Genomic DNA, 24,566 nt, shown 5'->3' with positions numbered 1-24,566 from the left:
GAAAGAGATCACAGGTGCAGCTCCCCCCACAAGCTGTCACAATCAGAGTAAGGCATATTAACAATGCAATGTGGGAAAGCTTGCATTGCTGCTACATGTATGTAACTAAAGGATTCATCCCACAGAGCTGTCAAGATAGTGTCTTTCAGAGACATTACATTCAAACTAATTTATTCTTAAAAACATAGCTGCTGATTTTACAGAACTGGTTAGCTTTACAGACCACTGCATATATTTACTTGGAAATATTTCACACCTATATACTGTTCCTACCCAGTCTTCCACTAAGGTTTGTTATCTAGACAATCAGTTTAATCACTAAAATTTATATCCTCAGTATTTTCAACAGAGTGAGTAACGTGGGCATCCACAAATATCACGCCTCAGAACTGACAACTGTCGTTGTCCTGGCATTTCTTGACATTTACACCACAGAAATGTTTAACCACTTGATAGGGGAGAAGTTACTATATTTGTTAATCTGATAAGAAGCTGATGGAAATCCTACCAAGACTGAAACCTCTAGCTGTCATTCTAATACTAGTTCTCACTGGCATAGCTAGCTAGAGTTACCCAGAGCTGAAACTGGGCCGCACTACTTTTGAAACTAACAAACTCCTCCTGCAGTGCAATTCGTCCTCCCCTTATCTTTCTGGACCCTTGTGGTTTTTTAAATCCATGGGCTCCCACACCCACGCAGGCCAGCTAAATGAATCACTTTCCTCACCATGAGTTCCCCTACGTCTATCAAGATTTAAAAATAGATTCTTTTTACATTGCACGTCAGAAAGAATATTACCAGTCATAGGGCAAAATGAAATAGAAAGGTGCAGCCAAAGAAGTAAGACTTATCAGAATGTTACCAGTGCCGGATTAACGCATAAACTAACTAAGCTGCAGTTTAGGGCAGGGATTGTCGCAACAATTTTTCTGGTGGCCTCAGAGTGCAGCCACCAACTCTTGCGGTGGCCTGGTGGGGGAGTAAGGAGGTGAGCAGCAAGCCGCAACAGGATGAGGAGGCAGGCAGGGGACCTGGGCTGAGAAACGATAATTGCACTTGTAAAATTAACAGAGGGTCCTGAGGCACCTTTAAGACTAACAGAAGTATTGGGGGCATAAGCTTTCATGGGTAAGAACCTCACTTCTTCAGATGCAAGTAATGGAAATTTCCAGAGGCAGGTATAACCATTACTTGCATCTGAAGAAGTGAGGTTCTTACCCACGAAAGCTTATGCTCCCAATACTTCTGTTAGTCTTAAAGGTGCCACAGGACCCTCTGTTGCTTTTTACAGATTCAGACTAACACGGCTACCCCTCTGATACTTGTAAAATTAGTATTTCTACGAGTAAGTCTGCTACCAGTCTCCAAAGGCAGTATTTCGTTGGCCACCTGCTACTAGTAAAATTCTGACACTGCTTTCATAATTCATTTAAATAAATAAATAAACAAATAAAAAATCTCACAAGCAATAAAATTGGGAAAGATGTGAGGTCGGAGATGGCATTGTCGTGAAGCAATCCTGCCAAGCTCATACTTGTATGGGACTTGTCCTAGGAGTGACATCATGTATAGCATCCTCCTTGGCTGGAAATAGCCGGAAGGCTGCCATCTTTTGTTTACGGTCCAGCACGCTCAGTCGTATAGTGCCTTCGCTCCTGTTTTTCTTTGATTTCTTAAGTGTTAGTGTGTTCTTTCTTCTTTTGATCTGTACATACATACATATTTTAGTGCACATGCCACTTTCTCCTCCATGCGCTATCCATGCTTCACATGATTGAGTTTGCAGGTGATCATCTTATGGACTTGGGTCGAGTGGCTCTTGAGGAGGATAAATTTGTGTTGGCTTCCCTCCATCAGTTTTGGGAATCTTCACAGTAAATGTCAGCGAGTGCTGACGAAAGGATAAATAGAGGGCTTTGAGAGAAATGAAGGAAGATTATATATATATATATATATCAAAATATTCTGAGTACTTGGTGAACAAGTTATTTCAAACTATGTGCATGTATAATTTGCTTGAATATAGACTCGTTTTTCTCATTTTCTCAATGACTGTCTAGAGCAGTGGTTCCCAAACTTGTTCCGCCGCTTGTGCAGGGAAAGCCCCTGGCGGGCTGGGCCGGTTTGTTTACCTGCCACATCCGCAGGTTCGGCCAATCACGGCTCCCAGTGGCTGCGGTTCGCTGCTCCAGGCCAATGGGAGCCAGAGGGATGTACTGGCCACCGCTTCAAGCAGCTCCCATTGGCCTGGAGCAGCAAACCGCGGCCACTGGGAGCTGCGATCGGCCAAACCTGCAGACGCGGCAGGTAAACAAACCGGCCCGGCCCGCCAGGGGCTTTCCCTACATAAGCGGCGGAACAAGTTTGGGAACCACTGGTCTGGAGATTACCAGTCTTTTTTTCTAGTAAATTCTTTATTTCTCCTTCACGCATCTAGTTTTTTGCATTTGGGTGGTGGCAGTGTGTTTACCAAGCCAAGGTCAGAGAGAAGCTGTAACCTTGGGAGTTTAATACAAGCCTGGAGTGGCAAGATTAATTTTTAAAATCCTTGCAGGCCCCCACCTACTGCACTCGAGGTGCCAGAGTGGGGATTCAGCCTTGGCAGCAACGCAAAAGCAGTCACAGTTACACAGACCAGCTTACTTAATGGAAGCAGTACAACCTGGACTAAGTCTGTTTATACATCACATTAATTTTAACACTGAAATTTAAAACATTTTCTTTCACGATTTTTGGAGAGCAAAGTCATTGATGATGTCCTCAAATGATAAGCTACGGAGTTTGTCACTTTCGATGCACAGAATGCTAGGGAAGATAGTTTTTCTTGAAGCATTGTTGTCTGCAGTTCATTCTTGATATATTTCAGTTGTGAAAATGATCTTTCTCCTGAGCAGTTTTTACCATTAGCCTAAAAAAAAGCCGGCGGTGGAGCAAAAAAAAAAAGATAAAAAAACGGCTGCCGGAGCTCGAGGCTCCCGCCCCGCCCCCGCACCAGCATGCCTCCTCTCTATCTCCACTTCCTCCCTCCCTCCAGCGGGGGGGGGAAAAAAAGGAAAAAAAAACGGCCGCCAGAGCTCCACGCCGCCCCCCCGCCCCGCACCAGCATGCCTCCACTCCGTCTCTCTGATCAGTGCAAGCCTGGGAGGGAGGGGGGAGGAGGAGGAATGTGGCGTGCTTGGGGAAGAGGTGGGGCCAGGGCGGGGATTTGGGGAGGGATCCAATGGGGGAAGGAGGGGGCGGAGTCAGGGGGGCACGAGCCCCCTCCAGACTCTGCTTCCACCTGTGAGCGGAGGCAAAGTATAAGGACAAATAAGCAAATATCGGGACAGTCCTGATAAAATCGGGACATCTGGTCACCCTAGAGCTAGGGCGCCCGGGGCTGCTTTATTGTGCTGTAACTTGCAAGTGTAGCCAAGGCCTTAGTAATCTGCAATCTTTTTTCCACATGGCCAGAGATATCAGCTAGCAGGGGGTCCAAGTTTGGATCACACCAGTCAACTCCAATGCAGGGTACATGGCATATTGGAGTGGTAATATATGAATTGCACAATGGGTCCCTTTGACATATCTCGTGAAGTGGTCTCACAATCCCCATTGCACCATTAGCAGCTGAAATGGTACTGCGGCTTCCTGCCCTACCTCCACCTGCTGCTGATGTCCCCAGGGTGGTACTGAGACCTTTATGCTCCTGTAGGCCTCCATGTTGGCTGAAGCACATTGTAGTGTAACATCCAAAGGAATTACTGGAATTGTGAATTTAAATTATATAATTTTCTATTGTATAGTTATACCAAAAAAAATATGGCCCCTGCTCTCCCCTCCCCAGCTCAGGCCTCAAGCCCCCTGCTCAGCCCTCTGCTCAGTTCCCACCAGCCTCCTTACTCTTGCTCTGCAAGCCCTGCTCCATCCTGGAGTTCTCAGCCAGCCCCTCTATCCCCAAGGCAGGGCTGTGATCATTACCAGGCTGCTGATTGTCTAGTCCAGGGGTCTCAAACTCAAATGACCACGAGGGCCGCATGAGGACTAGTGCATTGGCCCAAGGGCTACATCACTGACACCCCTTGCTGCCCCTGGCCCTGCCCCCACTCAACCCCTTCCATGAGGCCCCGCCCCTGCCCTGCCTCTTCCCTGCCCCCATTCCAACCCCTTCCCCGAAATCCTCACCCCAACTCTGCCCCCTCCCTGCCCCCAGGGGGAGCAGGAGGGGTGCGGGGTGTGGCGGGGGCTCAGGGCAGGGAGTTGAGGTGCAGGAGGTGTCCAAGGTACAGCAGGGGGCTCAGGGCAGGGAGGTGAGGTGTGGGGTGCAGCAGGGGTGAGGGGTGCGGCAGGGGACTCAGGGCAGGGAGTGCAGGAGGTGTACAGGGTATGGCAGGGGGCTCCGGACAGGGAATTGGGGTGCAGGAGGGATGCAGGGTGTGGGCTCTGGCCTGGCGCCGCTCCCTCCCTGCCTGCCCTGGCCCCTGGCCCCTGGCCCCGCTCTGCTCCAGGAAGCAGCCGGAGTACCTGGGGGGTGGAGGGCAGGAGGAAACAGCGCCATGTGTTGCTATTGCTGCTTCTCCAGGTACCTCCCACAAAGCTCCCATTGGCCGCGGTTCCCCATTCCCGGCCAATGGGAGCTGCAGGGGTCGGTGCCTGGAAGTGAGAGCACGGAGCCCTCTACTCTCCCACCCGCCCTGCCCGGGGCTGCAGGGCCATAGTTCCAGCTGCTTCAGGGAGTGGCGCGGGGCTCGTGGCGCCACGGGGTAGGCAGAGGGGCAGGGAGCGTGCGGGCGGGGGGGGCCACATGAAAGAACCCTGCGGGCCACATGTTTGAGACCCCTGATCTAGTCACTGGCTCTACACTGCTGCTGCTACCCATATCCCACTCTCTGCTAATGCCTGCTGTCATGAGGGTGAGAGTACTGTGTTGGGGGCAAACTCCTAAAGCCTGTTTGTACTGTTTGTGATATTGATTTATTGTGTTTTGTTTTATTTGTTTGGAATCCACTTTGTTTATAAAGGAATCCATTTTGGATATAAATGGAGTGTTTAGTCACATGGATAGATAGATAGATGGTTGGGACATTTTCCTGCCTTTTTCTCAACTGTTAATAGAACCTTAAGTTGTAAACAAATACCAGACCTAACTGGATTTTCCCGGGAGTTCTAGGGGGTTTCCTCCAGGGGCTTCCCGCCCTAGAACCTTTAAATAGCGGGCGGTTACCTCAGACCAGGGCTGCCCATCCTAGCAGCAGAACATGCGGGTTGCTTTCACAGGTACTCAGGAAGACTCCGATACTTATCATCTTCAGCATTAGTCAGACGCCTAAGATTCGCATATTATCTGGAAGAAGCCTGCCATTACACCATCTGAAGAACTTAAGGAGGGAGAAACAAGTCATCGAGGGATGCCTTAGTGCTCCTCTCCGGAGGCTCTGAGGGAGCCAAAGGATTGAGGTCCTAAGTGACTGCCAGAGGGTGATTGTCAACATATTTACTTACCTTGTATTCCCGTGGGTATAATTTGGGTCCTGGCTTTAGGCCACCTTGTTGTACCTGTAAGAGAGATAAATTTCTGTTGTTAATGTATGTGTCTTTTCCCCATCCTTTCATTCTACCTCAGTTTCCCCATAATAAAACCCCAGTTGTTTGGTTTACATACATCAATTCCATCGCTTCATTTCTATAGGGGAGGGGAGTATACTTATTGTGGACGGACTGGCATCTACCCAGATGACAGATACTGGAGTTTACAGTAAGACCCAGAGAATCTGTTTTCTGTTAGGGGATTCCTTGCAACCTTATCTGTTATTATCTATTATTATTTTCCTGATCTAACAGCTGGTAGGGGGGAAATTTTCAAGGTATGTTCAACCCACCATTTTGGAAACACTGAATGATATTACTCTCCTTTCCTTCTTTATTCATTGATTCTCACACATTGGCTGTTCCATTATTTTGCTCAGGATCAATGTCAGATAATTACCTGGGTTGTCCTGATTACCCTATTTAAATATAGACACAATACTAGCTTTCTTCCAATCTTCTGGAACTTCCCCAGAGTTCCAAACTTATTGAAAAATCAACACTAATGGTCCAGCGACCTCCTTGTCCAGCTCTTTTAAAACTCTTGGTTGCAAGTTATCTGGACACGCTGATTTTAAAATGTCTAACTTTAATAAGTGCTGTTTAACATCCTCTTGAATTACTCTTGGAAAGGAAAGTGTTTGCGAGTGCAAGATACAAGCACATAAAAGAAAAAAGAAAAAAAGTCAGAAAAAACATGAAAGAGCAGGTACAGAGCAAAAATGAAGAGGAGGGTAGTAGAAAGTGATGAGGTCTTGTATCCTGAATAGGTATACAGAGCATCAGTCTTCTCCATGCTACACATCAAATAAGGTTCTCTTGTTCAATGGAAGTGAACAAAAAAATATCTCTATACTCTGCTGTACTGCTCTGGTTCGTTATAGATCAGGTCAAACATATCAGTAGCCACCATACCAACAGACCAGGTTTGGGAACACATTTAACAGAACCGTACAGAATATTACCATTTCACAACACGAGCTTGAATATTTAAGGCTTCACAGACATCTTGAAGTGCAATTGATGTTAGAATTTTAAGAACTGAGTAATGTAGTGGAATTTTATTATAGGCAAGTTTGCATACTGTATGGGGTGATATTCACACAGAAAGTAACTTTTGAATTAGAATATGTGAGTACTGGACATGGCATTTAAAGAGTTGCAGTGAATTATGGGGAATTACAGACCAATCATCTTAACTTCAGTACCAGGAAAGATAATACAGCAAATAAGCAATTAGTTTGCAAACACCTAGAAGATAATAAGGTGATAAGTAACAGGGTAGTTAAGCATTGGAACAAATTGCCTAGGGAGATTGTGGAATCTCCATCATTGGAGGTTTTTAAGAACAAGTTAGACAAACACCTGTCAGGAATGATCTAGGTCAGTGGTTCTCAAACTTTTTTTTCCCCGCAGACCACTTGGTAAAAACAACATTTGGAAAGATCATTAAGTGGTCCGCCAAGACCCTCAGCAATTTCCCCTAGTGAACTATTGTAAAGCGCTTTGGATAAAAGCATTACATAAAAAAAACTTAACAATAATTAAGGGTTTTTGTTCTACAAATAAAAGCACACAACTCATATTTTAATATCAGTAGTCTTACCTTTCTAATGCGATGGATGTGCCCTCTCTTACCTGCCATGGCAGCCCCTGAGCAGGGGCTGGGAAGGAAGGGGGGAATCTCTCCCTCTCTCCCCTGCTGTGGCAGGCCCTGAGCTGGGGCTTGGAAGGAGGGGGGTCTCTCCCCTGCCACAGCAGCCACAGAGTTGAGGCGAGGAAGTAGGGCCGTCTCTCCCTGGCAGCAGGGCCGGCTCCAGGGTTTTGGCCGCCCCAAGCAGCCAAAAAAAAAAAACCACGATCGCGATCTGCGTCGGCAATTCGGCGGGAGGTCCTTCGCTCCGAGCCGGAGTGAGGGACCGTCCGCCGAATTGGCGCCGAATAGTTGGACGTGCCGTCCCTCTCCGGAGTGACCGCCCCAAGCACCTGCTTGACAAGCTGGTGCCTGGAGCCGGCCCTGCCTGGAAGCCGCAACCCTGGAACTGGGCAAAGTTGCCTCTTTCTCTGGGCACCGCAGCCCTGCGCATCCCAAATTCCTACCCCCCCTTCTCACCCCACTGCTCCCTCCCATCTACCCCTTATTCCCCTCAAGGCCACCACCTCACCTTACATGTGTGTCTTCTCCAGGGTCCAGGCACCTAATTAGCAGAGCCACGCCTGCACGGCTCCACTAATTAGGTGGGTGGCCCTTCATTCTCTCACATGTGGCCGCCCAGGCACGCACCTTAGAGGGAACTATCCGCAGACCACCTGAATGGACCGCAGTTTGAGAACCTCTGGTTTAGGTATTATGTAGTCCTGCCTTGAGTGCAGGGGACTGGACTAGATGACCTCTCAAGGTCCCTTCCAGTCCTACACTTCTATGATTCTATGAACAGAACAGCACATGTATTCAATCAGATTTAACCAACCCAGCTTGGAATTTGTGTGCTCACAGTGACCTGCAAGACCAAGAATTATTGGCAGAAATTTTTCAGCAAATTTGAATAAGTAAATTTGAGAAAATCTTGAACTACTCACTGTTTATTGCAAAGAAAAAATAGAGACAAACATTACAATCATGATTCATTATGAATTATTTGATATTAAATGTATCATTGAGATTGAAGCTATTAAGGCACTGGTAACACAAACAGCACTGAGAGCTTTTAGACTGTGAACTAACATTGTAGATAGAATTTTTAAAATATGGTTACTTATTTTAAGAACCCCATTTAAAATACATGTATACATATGCATTTGCCTTTGTCTCTTAGACTACCAGTGGATACTCTTTTTCCTAGAGTGGATAATGTGTGGACACTGATACATAATTGATTGGTACTACTATATCCTCCTACAGATAGCTCACAGTGGTTGTTTTTTGTCTGTTCCATGCTGCAGAAAATCTTTGATTTTTGGAGATATTCAACAGCTTGCTAACTAGCAGACAACTTGTTCTGTTCATGAACGAAGAAGGAGTTGTAGTAAGGTGTTAAAAATACAGGTTCTGGGTTTCTTTCTCTCTCCTCCTCTCCAGTGTTTTCGGTTTCAATAAGAATGCTACTGGTTGCCTCTTCTCTACTTTCTGTTCTAAACACTGGATCAAAGGGATAGAGTAACTACTATTTTAAAACAATTTCACAATACTCAAACATCTCCTCTGCCACATTAAAAATCACCTAACACCAGGAAATGTTCATGTCTGATTTTCAGAGACTGCAACTACTCCAGTGGGGCAAAACAGGCCTCCACTGCCAGCCTGTACTCATAGTACTTCCCCTACTGTGATTAGGGCATCCCATAATGACAAAAATACACCAGTTCCATTGGATCAAATGGTAATTACACAGCAACTCCCATTACAGTTATTATACTCCCACCTGATAATCATGCAGTTAACTTCTGTCATCATGGTGATGCTAGAAATGAAGTAGCAAACTAATTTTGGCATAAATGTACTGTATGGCCCAAAGACTATACCTACACAGTCTTGGGGGGTCAAGCTGATTATCTCTGTATAGTCACACTCATTTCATGTGTTTCTAGTCTTCATCCTTGCCTCAGTTAGTTAAAACAGTTTGTGACAAATGACACTATCCTGGACATACCTTATAGAACTAAGTTAAATCTTATTGAATTAAGTATTTTAGGAGTTTATGTTTTATTGTGGAATTGTATGTAACTGTTAGAGGAGACATGATTAATGCAAACTCCAGGAAGTGTTAGGAACTGCAAAGGACTTTTGGGGACAATACAAGACAAGTGAATTTCCTAGGACATACTTGGGGTGAGGGGAATGCAAATGACCCAACCTCCTTTTTTGAGGCTTTGCTTTGAGCAGAAAAGTCTGGCTGATTACCTATTCACAGGCCCGCCGACAGCAATTCCGGGCCCCATGGCAGAACAGTCAATGGGCATTCTTCCAGCATGGCCAGGGCTTCCACGTGCCCACCTGGCTGCCTTCGTCTCTGCCGGTACCACCCCGCGCGTGCCTAGGAGCCCTGCAGCCCACCCAGGAGATTTTAAAGGCTGCTGCTGCGGTAGCGGCGGCTGGGAGTCCCAGATCCCTGGGCAATTGCCCCCTTCTCCCCCCCAAGAGCGGGCCTGCCTATTCACAGTCTCTTCAAAAGCTCAAACTGGATGAGTGATCCACAGAGTCATGAGGGTGCCTGTTCAGAGCTGAAACCGAGGAACTTGTGACCACAGGAAAAACCCCTGTGGGGGATTTGAAAGACCAATTACCAGCCAGAGCCCATGTTGGAGCTGGGTGATCTCTGGTAAGCTTATTAGCATGCATGTAGGTTCTGGTATTGTTTTTAATATGTTTTTTCTGTAGTGCTTAAACCTTAAGAATAAAAATTGTGCTTGCTTAGGAACAGCTGTGTATTAACTTGCTACAAAAGCAATTTTACTGCCATATTTTATGTCAAAATACCTTGAGCCACATCTTTCCCATTACAAACCAACAGATTGCATCCTAATTAGAAAAGTACTCAGATTTGGTGCCTGATTTCTAGTTTAACTATAATTTAATTACCATTTACCTGCTATTTCAGGAGGTGTTTGCTCTGTGTAATGCACAGTGTTACACCTTTTGATGTGCAAGAAATAATCTTTCAATACGTTTAAAGTGTACCTATGCTAATTAGAAATTATATTAACGAACTATTCACATGTATATGCATCATATTAGTGCTGCTTTTCCTTTTAAATATTAAATGTTTGCAATTGCACAACCATTATGTTTTTGATGTACCAATATTCTACTGCAATTATGTCAAGACAATTGTCCCAGGACTTAAGATGACTCTTATTATAACTAAATGGTGGTCACAAAAAAAGTATTTTTTTTTTAGCTGAGCACCACAATCTATCTATATTTCAGCACATATTCTCTTGGTCATAGCAGAAATTTCAGAAATAAAAGCCAGACCTTTTAACCACAAGCTGTGAATCACATCATGTTAGCAAGGAAACCAAAAGGTTTAAGATGATGCATGTTCAGAAATAACAAAGAACAAAGATAGTAAAGTCTGTCATGCTAACTACAATTTTTGAGAAATTCTATAGTAAGTGTTGGTTACTCTGTGGACAAACTAAATATTACAGGCTGCTTGTTAACCAGGTAAATGAAGTTTTTCCTGTAAGAGTATGTTAACCACCACTCGTCTTTTTGAAGAGTCAATCTAGACTGTATGTTAAATGTATTAATAAAATATACAGTATGGTATTTAAAATTATACTGCACATCTTTTTGGTGGCATGGAACTGTTCTTTTACATCCACCATCTCCTCTTGTTTCACCACAACACGTTCAAGCTTCTTGTCTTCACCATCAAGGTCCTTCACAACTCTTTCTCTCCCTACCAGTCTTTGCTTATTGTGTCTTTGCAACATCCCTTGTCCCAGCATTGGGAAGCCAAAAAACAGGTCTCTACGTGATAGTATAGAATACAGGGATGGGACTCTTTTCTGTGGACTTTCATTAACATTTTTATTCCTTCAGAGTGAAATTTGTATCACACGAATAAAGTCCAGGTAAGTGAGCTGTAGGTGGGTGAAATGCTAGGGAGCCAAAAATCTATCCCCCTAACCAAGGTCAGGGTTAGAGACTGAAGTGCAGCTACTTACATGGCAACTACTTATGGGCTTATGTGAGAATTAAGGGCCATTGGATCCATGTGATCATAGATCCTATGGCCCCATTCCCTGGCCCACTTGTAGCCTATACTGAGGGTAATCTTCTCAACCAGAAACCGCTCACCCCTTTCCTCAAGCAATTCCACCACAGCATAAGTGGTACAGAGGCCTTGCTTAGTCCCTTCATACCAGAGTATAGTACTTTTATAGTTTCTGGGAGATGAAAGACACGCAATAGTAAATTCTAAACAAAAGCTCCTGGCTTTCTTGGGGAACCAGGGCTGGATGTAACAGGGCACGTTGCTGAGCAGGTGCTCTGCTTCTGGGGAGGTTGGGGAGAATGAAGACCTTTAATCAAAGCTTCCTCCCTACAGCAGCTGCCACACATCCAGGCCAGGCCTCAGTGTATGAAGTGCCTCCCACCTGCCAAAGGGGTGCCATGTGAAGACCCCCTCAACCCTCCTGTGGTTAACTCCTCAGGCTAATCAAGATTTTTTTGGTGTGTGTTGGCCCCTGAAGCCTGGCAGTAATTATGTGAGGGGAGGGATAGCTCAGTGGTTTGCACATTGGCCTGCTTAATGTCAGGTTGTGAGCTCAATCCTTGAGGAGGCCATTTAGGGAGCTGGGGCAAAAATCTGTCTGGGGGTTGGACTAGATGACCTCCTGAATTCCCTTCTAACCCTAATATTCTATGAAAAGGATGAGCATAGGTGAGGAAGAGAGAATGGCAAATGTCTGTGAGTGAGATAAAGAGACCCAGAATAGGATGGCAATAAAAAGTAGGGGTTTGTTTGTTTAAAGGAAAAAATCAAATAGAGTTCTTTTCCCCATGAAAATTCAAAAGTCTTGTGCTAGCCCTACCCCCCACCCCAAATCTACCCCATAAGAAAAACTAAGAGGTTTGTCAGGATCTCTTTCTCAGTACAGAAAATCATTTTTTGAGTGCTAACATGCAGGTCACTGGTGATGCCTCTTGAAAACTAAATCTTTTCAGGTTCATTTTACAAGAACTGCAGTCTAGGTCTGTGGCTTCCTCATTGCTGGGGCAGTTTCACCTTTAATTAATGGTGGGAGGTGGAGTCCTTCACCAGGGCCCAGCTGCAGCACTGACAGTCACAGAGGGCCATGGAAGCCCAGCTCAATTTTGCCACTCTGATTCTTCTTCCCCTCACTACCTGTTCAATGCTACCCTTTCCCCCTTCTCCCATAGCTTTCCTCTGCTGCCCTTCTCTCTTACCCTTCCCCCAGTCTGACTCACCACTCAAAGCTTTTCATTATTATTCTTTGTAAAGATACAGTCAACATATAATCTAAATTATAAACATGGGGAGAGGGGATTGGGGACAAAGGATTATTTGGGAGAGGGCCCCTGCCCAGTGACTCCACTACAGGGGCATCCAGGCACTACCTTAAAGAAAGAATAGCAATTCTGATTTATTATTACCCTATCATTCTGACTCTCATGGACATCTGAAGTTGAAAATTTGCCTTCAGAACTCTTCTGTAGTCATGAGAAAGCTTGATGTGCAGGTAAAGGGAATCTGTGCATAGTCACAGCAGGACACATAGTCAAGGAAACATTGATGAATGTTATAAGAGAACAATTTTTATGCTGGTACTGAGTAGAGATGAGCCCAAACCAAAAAACATGGATGCAAAGACCCTTGAATTTTGGAAAAAATCAATTCTGGATCGAAACACTCTGACTCATCTCTAGTCTAGAGGATTTGACCTGTAGAACACAAGATGACTTGGGAAGGCTAAATATGTAGATTTCTTGTCTCAGGACACCAGGTTTTCTTTAACAAAGTTGAGCGACAGTGCATATAACAATTAGGACTCAGAAGATAAACATGAATTTGATTAATAAAAACCCAATTAGCTTGACTTATTTAATATTTATATCCTTCATTGCTTTTGCATATTTGAGGGCAAAAGCCAAAGCAAACAAATAAAATGAAATTCAACAGAATTCTGCCAGCAGCAGCAGCAGCAGCAGCAAAAGTTTGGATTATTGATGAACGGAGACAGGTCAAGCACTGTTGTGGTTTCACATCAACTTCTTCTGTTTTACTTCCATATTTTGAAAGCTTCCCTTAGGTACAGAACACATCTGTTTGTATCTGAAAACAACAGAAATGCTTAATTTGGAATGTGGGGAACGTTCGCCTCATAAAACAAGTGCAGCTTTCTGTTGGCCAGCTTGCCACTGGGTATAACATGATGGGGAATATGAACTGTTGCACTTGCCATTACTGTACAAACAGAAAACTTCTCTTAAGATATGACCTCCATGCTAGCTGGAGAATTTGAACCTAACAAGTTAAGTATTCCCAATTGACCTCTGTCGCTGATTTACAATATTGAAGATGGGCCCATGTTTTCCAGCTGATCAGGGCAGGGCAGCTATAATCTAACATCATTCTGATTGGCTAAGTGCAGAACAGAAATTAAAAAAAAAATCTCCATATCCACAACTACCTTCTGACAAAGAGAGAGGGAGACAGGGTGAAATCCTGGCCCTGTTAAAGCCAATGGGAGTTTTGCTATTGTTTTCAATGGGATCAGGATTTCACCCTATATACCTACCATTATGCTTCCAGTGCATTATGCAATTAATTGGAAGTGAAATTAGAGCTGCTTAAACATGTGAAATATCCTTAGACAGGTTTAAAATAATCATGAAAAGGCTGCAAGACATACTACTAAAAGAAGATCACTGTTACAGAAAGTGCTTTGGCAAATTATATTTTCTTCAGAGAGAACAGGTACATTTTCAGTGTGACATACATTGATTAAGTGAATACCCTTAGTTATTAGTGAGTGGTGTCTCATTCTCTGGGAAGGGCACTGAGAAAGTACTTCAGGCTAGATAGTTTGAGGCAAGAGAATTTGGAAAATCTAGGGATGAAATGTTTATTTAGTCTTGAGTTAATCAGACCAGGAGTTCACCCAACATGTTTTAATATTTTGGGGGCAAGGAAAAATAAGAACAAAACTACCATTTTCTTTTAGTAATTGTATAAATGAAAATGAGCCACAGGAGCTAGAAAGCAGGGAGTGGGGCTATTAAAACACAAAGTAGGGCTAATTAATACCGGGGTTAGCAATAGCATTCAGAAATCTAAGCATACTACCGATTCTTGGGACTGGTACAGTCAAAAGACTTTGGCATACTCTGAATGTATCAAGCAGAGAGAAGGTAGTGTTTTTTCTATTTCATTCAGTGAGCTTTGAAAGGTTCAGTAGGTGCAATTGACTGGAGAATTACTGGGTTTTTAAAAAAGCTTTTAAACATTCATACGTAAGAAGCCACAGAACAAAATTACTAAAGCTTTTAACTTGTTTACTGTGAAACTCCTTTGTCTTAATCATCTCTGATAATAATAGGGCAAATGTGTCAAGGAAGGGGAACTGGATCGTATTCCATGTGTTCACACTTCCTTAATTTACTTGAACATTAATTCATACAGTGTTTGAATTGGAGGGGGAAAATTGGTTGATATGCTCCACTCCCTATCCCCCAGCAAGGACATAACTGCCCTTAAGATTCTTTCCCTTGCCCCAGTCCCAAAGCCGGATTTACACCTTACGTGCCCTGCCCAGTCCACTACAGACCTCCCCTTTTCCCCCTGTTTGTATACCTCCTCTTGATTTTCCCACCTGGTTTCCCCTACAGCTTTATGACCTTCTTTCTCATCTTCCTTTTTCATTTTCTCCTTTTATCTTCATGTCATTTTCTTTATTTTTCTGACAATTTTTTTTATTTACTTGCGCTCTTCCTCTTTTGTCTCCCCCCTCCCTCCCGCCCCGCATTTGTCCAGGTCCCACCCTCAAACCATTCTTTGTCTCTGGTTTGTCTCTTTTGGTTTTTTATTTTCTGTTGATCCTTATCCCTAACTAAAGGACAGTTAATAAAACGCTATAACTTTGGATCAGTTCATTATTTTAGAGTCCTTATCATTTATATACAAGAAGCACGTGAATAGTTCCATTGAAGTCATATGCTTAAAGTAAAATGTACTTAAGTGCCTTGCTGGATAAGGTTTTATCAGCACAGCAATTTGTGCTCTAAAAATAAGCATGTAAAATAAATACGTCACTCTTGTTCTCTTGCCGGGCTTGGAGGTTCGCTTCCAGCTGCATGTAAACACTGGGACCACTGCATCTGAACAACTCCTCCCGGGGGACAGGAAGTAGGATTTGCCTTTAGCAGCAAAAAGATCCCTTTTAAATGAGGGGATAAGACAAGATATAATTTATGTATCAGAGTTGAACAGGAAATCTGAAGGGAGAATACTTTAACACTGGTCAGTGCCAAATGATCAACTAGAAAGAACATATTTTTGGCAATTTTTTTTTATCTTCTATCATGTGTAGAAATTGAAGGATGGTGATTTCTTTGCATAAGTATCCTCTAGTAATGAAGATATCAAGATTGTCATTCAAGATGCTTCATAACATTGTGTGTAAAGACTGAAAGTGTGAAGTTCTATGACCAAACTATTAGAGGAAAGCTACATTGGGATATTTCCAGGAACTTTATTTATATTTCCTCCAAGATACCAATAGAGTATAACCATTCATTGATTGGATCATCTCATATTTAAGATAGCATAGATAAGGTATGAATTTGAGTGATTTTCTTTTGAACCAATGAGACACATTGGCAGTGCAGTCTTTGGTAGACTTGAAAAGTAAACTTTTAATGAGGTGTTAGAAGCTGCAAAATAATCCTTATAATATAGTAGAACGAGCCCATTCCAGAGGGTTTTTTTTTTTACTGCTATGATCGCTTATCAGTCAGTGTATGAATGAATATGTTCTTTGCACTATTAAAGTTAAAATTTTGAATTTGTTCTCATACAAATAAAAATCTACCTTTAGAATGCTGAATTAGTCAAAACATTCAAGGCTCTTTTAAAACACAAATATGTAGTGTGGATCATAATAAACACAATCATGTTCCTACCTTATGTCCTCTAATAAAATTCCAGTAAAAAGGTGAAAATAGTTCAATTAATTTCACTCTTGAAGATACAGTAAAATAGGCCTCAATGTGAGCAACCAAAAACAGAGAAAGTCAGTCCTGCTAATGGACTATTCTTCCATGTAAATAAATTATTTGCCTACTGTGAAATGCTAAGCTTTTCTGTTCAATGTTTTAGGGTGGAATATTCCCTTCAGCCGAAGTTCTCTTTCTTGAATAGATAAAGAATGAGAATTGACAACACAATGCAACAAACGATGTACATTTGTTACACAAAGCATGATTCCTCATGGGGAAATGAATTATTTATAACCTATTTTCAAATAACTTCTGTAACCTGCCATCATGGCAGAATTTTAGTAGGTGAAAAAACTCAAGCCAAATATTTTAAGGGAAAATTAAGTAAAGTCTAACTTGATTTGATAAAAATCTTTCAAATTCCTATCTTATCTTTTGCATAATTTAGTAACGAATCTCCGAGGTGGTTCAGAGGGTAGGGTAATGAGAGCCAGACTTTCCCCTCTAGATTGTTGCTTTAAATCCAGCCTGGGGCAGATGTGATTGAAGGTTACAATCCAAAGGCTAGCACATGCAAAATGATGTGTGATTCTCAGTTACTTTCCTAATTGACTTAAGCTAAATTTAGTCCAACATCTGTATCTGAGTATGAATGTTGGGCCAGACCCGGTCACCTGCTCTGTTTCATTTGATCTTGCTTACCCCAGAATAAATTAGTAGTGATTTTACCAAAGTCAGTTAAATAAATTTCAATTTACATTGAAATACCTGAGATAAGAATGTGGCCTATACAACTTTACTGATTTTTGTTCCACTGAATTAATGCAAACTAAATTTCATATATTTTGTTACTACAGTTAATTCCATTGGCCCAGGCTATATATCAGCACCATACAGCAACAAATTACTTTTCACTGGTTATGGGTCTTCTCCAAAATTCATAGCTCCCATTCGGGTCACTTCTTCCTGTTCTTGCCTCCTGCCTCTTCCATCTGCTACCAGCCTGCATTACATTTCTTTAAAGACACAGTGTATGCACTACTACTGTGACATTATGTAAACTTCAGATGCTAATTATAACCACATAAATGCTAACAGCGTTAACTGCTTCACTGCTGAACCCTGTAACAGGTGCATCCAGGAAATGTGCTTGTCTCAAGTGTCTGGCCTGACTTATGTTCCTGACCTTCCAGGCATTTGAACACAAACGTGCTTAAGAAAGCATTGGCCAAACACATTTGCATTCCAGCAGTAGCAAAAGCAGTTAAAAAAAGAAGCTAAGGCATCTGGGTCCTGCTTTTGACTTGGGTGATCCAGAGAAAAAGAGAACACCTGTGGCATTTGAGCCTGCTGGAATCAAGCTACAATCTAGTTTAAATCTTGGATTTTTAAAATGAGCCCCAAGAAAATTAAATAAAACTCCATCAACTTTAGAAAAAGTGATGTCCAAAGTCAGTAAAGAGCCAGTCTACAAAAGACAGTCAACATATAATTAGCTCACCTCAACTTTCCCCCACCACACATTCCTTTTTGAGGTCTTAACTTCTAGGCCTGCAGTGAACCACCCTTCAGACAACATGCACTGTGAAAGTGATGTTGAATCACCACATCAACCATGGAAGACAAAAGTAGTAAGATAAGCACATATGTACATATTCCAAAAGGTTCATAATCTTCTAAAACAAAAAAGTGCCATTTATCTCCAGAATTCTAAAACTATTCAATAAGAAGAAGCAAGCACTCATATAGGCCCCATTTCAGTAAAGCAGCCTGATTAACTTCAGTCGGACTTAAACATGTGCTTACAGGGCTCTCCTAAAAGAGATGCTTTCATGAATCAAAACTATAATAAATAAAATGGCAAAATGAGAGGAATAGTAGAAGCAACTGCTATATTTACAAACAAATCTCAAATAATTAGAAGACAAAGATTGTCACAGGCTTGCCATTCTGAGCCACTCTCTTCCTCTCTCTCCCAGTGGGACCTTTAAATCTCCCTGGTCCAGGTTTACCCGAGATGGCCACAGAAGTTTTCCAAAATAAAATTACCTTAAACACAAAACCTTGATAGCAAAAGTCCTTTCTCCAAGTGTTCCTTTGGGGGATGGGAATGAGACTCCTGGTCACCTCTTTCCCTTCTGGAGTGGACTATCCACTGGCAAACAGTCCCTCTCTATTGTTTCTCTTTTCCCCTCACAGTCATAACAAGGAGCTTTTTGCACTGTTTTCCACTCAGAATTTTTGTCATGATTGTTTGAATGATCGATCACTTGGGAAAGCAGGGAGCCTCGTTTCACCCTACACTACAAGCCTCCTTAAAGAAACAGGAGTCGTCTTTTCTACCTGAGACTTTTCAAGGGACTATTTCCTTCATCCCCATGACTACCCTTCCTGTTCCTCAGATCTTTGTTTGGTTGAGACTAGTTGGAATGAGGTAGCCTGGACCCAGTCCCCTCTCTCAGCCCAATTCCTCTTCTTCCTAAAAGGCTCCATTACAATAGACAAAAGCTTTACAGATGGGTGGATGAACTAGATGGACCACCTCACTGCCTCATGTCCATAAATGCTATTTTGTATAGCATAAATTTGTTTTTTCCATGTATATTACTAAAAGATCCTCAGCATGAAAAGATTGCTTTAAATAAGAAGCCAATAATGTACAGCAAATAATATCAGTAATAGGTTAACACTCTGGACACATCTGTATAAAATGTCATGCATTGAGAACATCTCCTTCATTATAATCTATTGCTGTTTCAATTCTAGTACAAGCGAAATGAGTTTCCCTTAGGGGAAAATAATAGTTTATTTGTTATCTCCCATCTGCAAACAGTGATGGTAAAAACATTGAAGACTTAACAAATGATCCCCACCTGTGACACTGATGAAACACTGAGATGGACCAGGGAAAATTAAAAGGTTAAAATAAAAACAGCTGGCTGGAAAAAACAGTCTATGGATTTAGATATAGCACTTGGGTCCAAGAGCATGAACAAAAGGACAACCTTCAATCACAATCTCTGTTGATGGAATAAAATGCACTAGAGAAAGGCATTTCTCAATTGTTGTGACGTGGGGAGTTTAAAATAAACACTATGTCTTCTGTCTGAGTTTGACATCTATGAGAAACGAGAAGTTCCATTTTCTGAATAACATCCTAAACTCTCAAAGTAGAGTTTTTTATTCCTCTTTATTTTGCTCCTTAACAAAATAAGCAGAAGCAACCAAAAAAATTGCACAATGTCATAACGGAAATAGTATGACTGTATTCAGAGATGGATAAGATTGGTCCATAAAAGCCAGAACTTTGCACTTATGAAATTAAAATGTCTAGAAAAACACACACTATTTTTAACACAGTACAAAGACTGAAAACATGTCTGGCTTGGTCTGCTTGAAACCAAGGTAAGCTCAACTGGTGCAAATCACAGTCTTCCTTGTCTACTCTTGGAATTCACTCTGGTGTATTTCTACATGCTGCTGGCCACCAGTTGCAGCATCCCAAGCATAGAGATGGCCTGAGTCCAGTGGTGGAGCTGCACCAGTGGAGAATTATGGGTCCCAATTTTCCTAGTAAAGATAGAGGCTTAGGGCCAGACTGTGATGTACTATTCATTATTAATAGGAGTCTTACACCTCAAGAAGTCCCATTTAAATCAATTGTGAAGTAAGATGTTAGTCACCATGAACAAGGGTATCAAATCTGCTCTGTAATGCTAAGGGGCAGACTCTGTGTGTGTTTTTGTGAGAAAGAGAATATGTTAATAACAATTTGTCCCTGCTTTGAAGCTTCTATATTCAATTTCATTCAGAAGCAAACTTTTATGTCTGAGCTCAGTTCAGAAAAGAAAGGGTATATAATGACCCGAACACATCTTTCACATGTGAATATGCTTCTATGATTTAAAAAAAGTCAAAAGTCAATACTGTTATTTCCCTAGATAAGAGCCAATATACTAACTGAAACCAAATCTTGTTTGTACCCTGGGACGATAGCCAGAACTAATTTTGCACTCTTTTATTCTCTTTTAACCAGGGTTAAAGATATCATAGAGCAGTTCTTTAGGCTCAGATGATGAAACAAGTTGTATGCTTTTGTTATGCAGAAGTATGCTGCTACCATCACTGGCTGTCAGTAGAAATACACAGGGATTAGGGAAGGGTCAAAGAGAAACATAGGGAGAATGGTCTTAGAACCAACACCACCATAAATCTACATGACTAAATTTTGTTTTACTCACATTTATTACTGGAGTCACTGAAGTCAGTGTTATATAAGCTTAACACCCAGATATGACCTGAATCACAGAGATCTGGTTGCATGACACCAGGATCCCTCTGCTAACTTAATGCATTTTAATTCATTAATTTAACAACAGAAAGGAGAGCCAAAACTAATAGATTTATGCTTATTTTCATCTGTCTCCCCAAAGACTACAGGATTGCTAAAAAAGCTCACTGATACCAAGTCAGTATGGTGGTGAAATACCACAGAGCTGTCGTCAACTGCTCCAAAACTCATCTCCACACTTGCTGCCCTAAGACTTTCATAGATCACCAGAGCTGGCTTAACAATGAACAAGTGGATAGTGTTACCCAAGCTACATTTAGCTATGCAAAGGATTGTGTCAGAGTTCATAGCAAAAATGATTTTACTGAAGACCTGGCTTGAGAAGGGTTCTGTTGGGTACTCTGATAACAAATATTCCTTGCGCTATGTAAAATGACTAGGGCACTACCAAATTCATGATCCATTTTGGTCAATTTCACAGTCATAAGATTTTAAAAATTGTAAATTTCATGATTTAAGATATTTAAATCTGAAATTTAATGGTGTTGTGATTACAGGGGCCCTGACCCCAAAAGGAGTTGTGAAGGTGTTGCAAAGTTATTGTAGGGGGGTTGTGGTACTGCTACTCTTGCTTCTGTGCTGCTGCTCGAGGCGGCGTTGTTGTCTGAGCTGGGTGGCCGGAGGGCAGCAGCTGTTGGCTGGGAAGCCCAGTTCTGAAGGCAGAGCTGCTACCACCAGCAGCGCAGAAGTAAGGATGGCGTGGGATGGTATTGCCACCCTAACTTCTGCGCTGCTGCCTTTCAGAGCTGGGCGGCTAGAGAGTGGTGGCTGCTAACCAAGGGCCCAGCTCTGAAGGCAGCAATGCAGAAGTAGGGGTGACATGGCATGGGATGGTATTGCCACTCTTACTTGTGCGCTGCTGCTGGCAGGGTGCAGCCTTCAGAGCTGGGCACCCAGCCAACAGCCACCACTCTCCGGCCACCCAGCTCTGAAGGCAGCATAGAAGTAAAGGATGGCAATATTGCGACCCCCCCCAAATAACCTTCTGACCCCCCCCCACTTCCTTTTGGATCAGGACCCCCAATTTTAGAAACACTGGTCTTCCCTGTGAAATCTGTATAGTATAGGGTAAAAGCACACAAAAGACCAGATTTCACGGGGGAGACCAGATTTAACGGTCCATGATGCATTTTACGTGGCCGTGAATTTGGTAGGGCCCTAAAAATGACCATCTCTTGCTTCATGTACATCTCTACAAAAGCCAATAAAAGTTTATTGACAATAAAACTCTTCTCTCCACTGCTTCTGAAGTCCAAACAGGGTTTTTTCTATTTCTGCAGAACATAGAAACTGGTAGTTAACAACTCATCTTTCTAGCATGGAATGGACCCTTTTATTTATGGACCCTCTAATACAATGAGATCACTGCTATTTTTCAAATAGGATGGTAAAACCGTGAGAGTAGATTACATAAATAAAACAATTAAATGCATTGAAAATGTGCTGATCCAGCACTCCATTGCATTATTCTGCAGCTTCTGCTTCCAACATAGGCCTGGAAATGTAGAAAAATTAAACAGTGATACTATTTGAGACACACATGTAACGAACCTATGTACATAACCACATCTTCCTATTGTTCTCTTCTTTCAAGTTTACTATTTATTGCTTTCACTTATTGCATCCTGACTTAAATGAGGGCTCGATCCCAAAAACTCCTACCACCGCTAGTCAAAGTGAATCATCTGTGGGGCTCCTCCTACAGATAGGCATTACACAAAGTTTTCAGGATTCAGTTCTTAATTTGTAAATTCCTTAGGCAGGAACCGTGGGTGAAATCCTGGCCTCACTGTAATCAATGGAAACTTTTCCACTGACTATGAGTCCAGGATTTCGCTCCAGGTCTTTTTGTTGTTGTTCTATAAAGCACCTAGCATACTTTTGGGGATGTATAAATATTAATAGAGAGAAATAGAACAGACTGATTTTCAGAGCAAGCAATAGAAAAACCTCACTAACATAGGTGCTGGAATTAGGGGTGTTGTCGCATCAACTGGCTTGAAGTAGGTTCCATCATATACAGGGTTTACAGTTTGGTTCAATGGCTCTCAGCGATCCCACTATACAAATTGTTCCAGCCCCCCTACCCACTAACAGTCTTTGTGATCATGGTGGTTTAAGCTCTAACAATAATTTGAATACCACAGCAAATGCTGTGAATGGCTTAAAGTGCTCACCTGGCGCCCTCCCTCTTATTATTCTAGAATCTATAAACAGAAATCTCTTAATGATTCAATGGTGACTCAGTGTGTGTCATTTATCCTGCCCTTGTTGCTAAAGGAACTTGTGGCCCACTTCCAGCCGCACCATCACCATACAAAACAGTGACAAGCCACAATAGTTACTCTGCTACTGACCACACAGAAGCTAAATACCATCATCTTTTGTGAAAAAGACAACTGTTGAAACCAGTTCAGTAAAAGAAGAAGAAAGAAAAGAAAAGAAAAAAAAAAGAAAAAAGAAAAAAAAACCAGGCTAGGCAACGTCCAATTGGGTCTATGGTTTTAAATTTGGTTTTGCTGTTTTCAAAGCCATTTAGAAAATGTCCCCACTTTGTACTAGCCTGTAGGATCATTCAGTGATTTCTACTGCTTTCCTCAGACAAGGGTCTCTGCCCCTTACTTGATCCTGGTGACATAGCAGGGAAAGGAGAGAAAAGGGGGTGAAGAAAAAAGCAATGTCTCAGTAATCTAACTACTTAGGTTTACTCCATGTCAATCTCCATGGCATCTGAGTAGTCAAGGGGTTCTGTGTATGTCACTATTATATGTCCTGTTCTCACTGGGCGCTCAGTCTTGCAAGCTGCTGAATGCTCTGGTACCGGTCCAGCAAAGCACTTAACGAATTTTTAACTTTCAACAAAGGACTTAGATCTCCTAGATCCATGCTCCAACCCTCAAGTTATGCAACATCTTATCCTTAATCAGCATTGTAACCAACAACATATCCATTTCCTTCTGAGACTAAGGTGGGGGTATTCTGTCATATTATTGAGGCAGACACAGCGTAGGAAGGTTCAGAACTTATTACGAATAAAAACATATTAGTAATTAATATTCTAGTCATTCGTAAATTGTTTTGGTCTCAAGTGTCAAAAGCAATTGAAAAAAAAAGCTGGAAAAATTGTTGTGGAATCTTGTTTGTATCTTCTCTGATATTTCAGGAATTAATGAGTTCCCTAATATATCATGCAAATGTATCTCTGCAGGCTTATTGATTATTGAAAGGTTACTTCTGTGGCACCAGAAGATTAGACAGTATTTTTCTTATGGCCTCATGCAAAGAAATTATATATCTTCATGCAATACATCATGAACAATTGAATTTCTAAAATTTACTAGGTAAATGTGCACAGGGATTGGGGAAAATCAATAATTGACTAGTGCTTTGCACAGCTTGAAACATACAAAGAAATAATATAAATATGACATGAATTGAGCTATATGTTGAAAGTCAAGAGGATATTTATTTCTATTCTGCCAAAATTGTAGAAACATACTGTGTGTATAATTTATATGTATTTTTAGGATTCAGTGCATGATTTTGTATTTCATGAATTTTTCTACTTAGGAGTAAGTTACAGATCCTGTTCTTAATTGATTGTAGATTCCACTCTAGGTTAAAAAAAAAACACCAAACAACTTTTAAAAAGAAAAGCATTTGCATTTAGACTAGCCAGAGAAAGATTAAAAGTTACAGGAATATCAGGCTTCATTCTTCGGGGCATAATATAATCTTCAGCTGAGGTCAGAATAGTGTTTAAAAAAAAAGCCCCTTCATCTTGTATAGGATTGCACAACTGGCCAGGTGCATAGAGATAAAGGATACAAGATAACAAATATTTGGCACTTCCTGACATATAGTGTTTTTCATCTATAGCTCTCAAGGCACATTGTATAGGATTGCTATGTCCATTTTGCAGATAAGGAAATTGAGAAAAAGAGAGGTTAAGTTGTTTG

At 42.0% G+C, this 24,566-nt stretch overlaps 1 long non-coding RNA gene across 1 annotated transcript in view; it reads right to left on the bottom strand.

Annotated features, from left to right (window-relative positions):
* Positions 1–5,208: 5,208 nt before the first annotated feature.
* Positions 5,209–24,566, bottom strand: part of LOC135981097 (uncharacterized) — a 31,873-nt gene continuing 12,515 nt past the window's right edge. The window contains exons 2-3 of the long non-coding RNA XR_010598062.1: positions 5,483–5,536; positions 5,209–5,358 (exon numbers count right to left, since the gene is read on the bottom strand). This is a non-coding gene — a long non-coding RNA (uncharacterized LOC135981097). The remainder of the gene's footprint in view (positions 5,359–5,482; positions 5,537–24,566) is intronic.

The sequence above is a fragment of the Chrysemys picta genome, chromosome 2, assembly GCF_011386835.1.
Source record: "Chrysemys picta bellii isolate R12L10 chromosome 2, ASM1138683v2, whole genome shotgun sequence".
Classification (NCBI taxonomy): domain Eukaryota; kingdom Metazoa; phylum Chordata; order Testudines; family Emydidae; genus Chrysemys; species Chrysemys picta.
The sequence above is the reverse complement of the archived record's forward strand: the minus strand, read 5'-3'. Positions and strand labels throughout refer to the sequence as shown.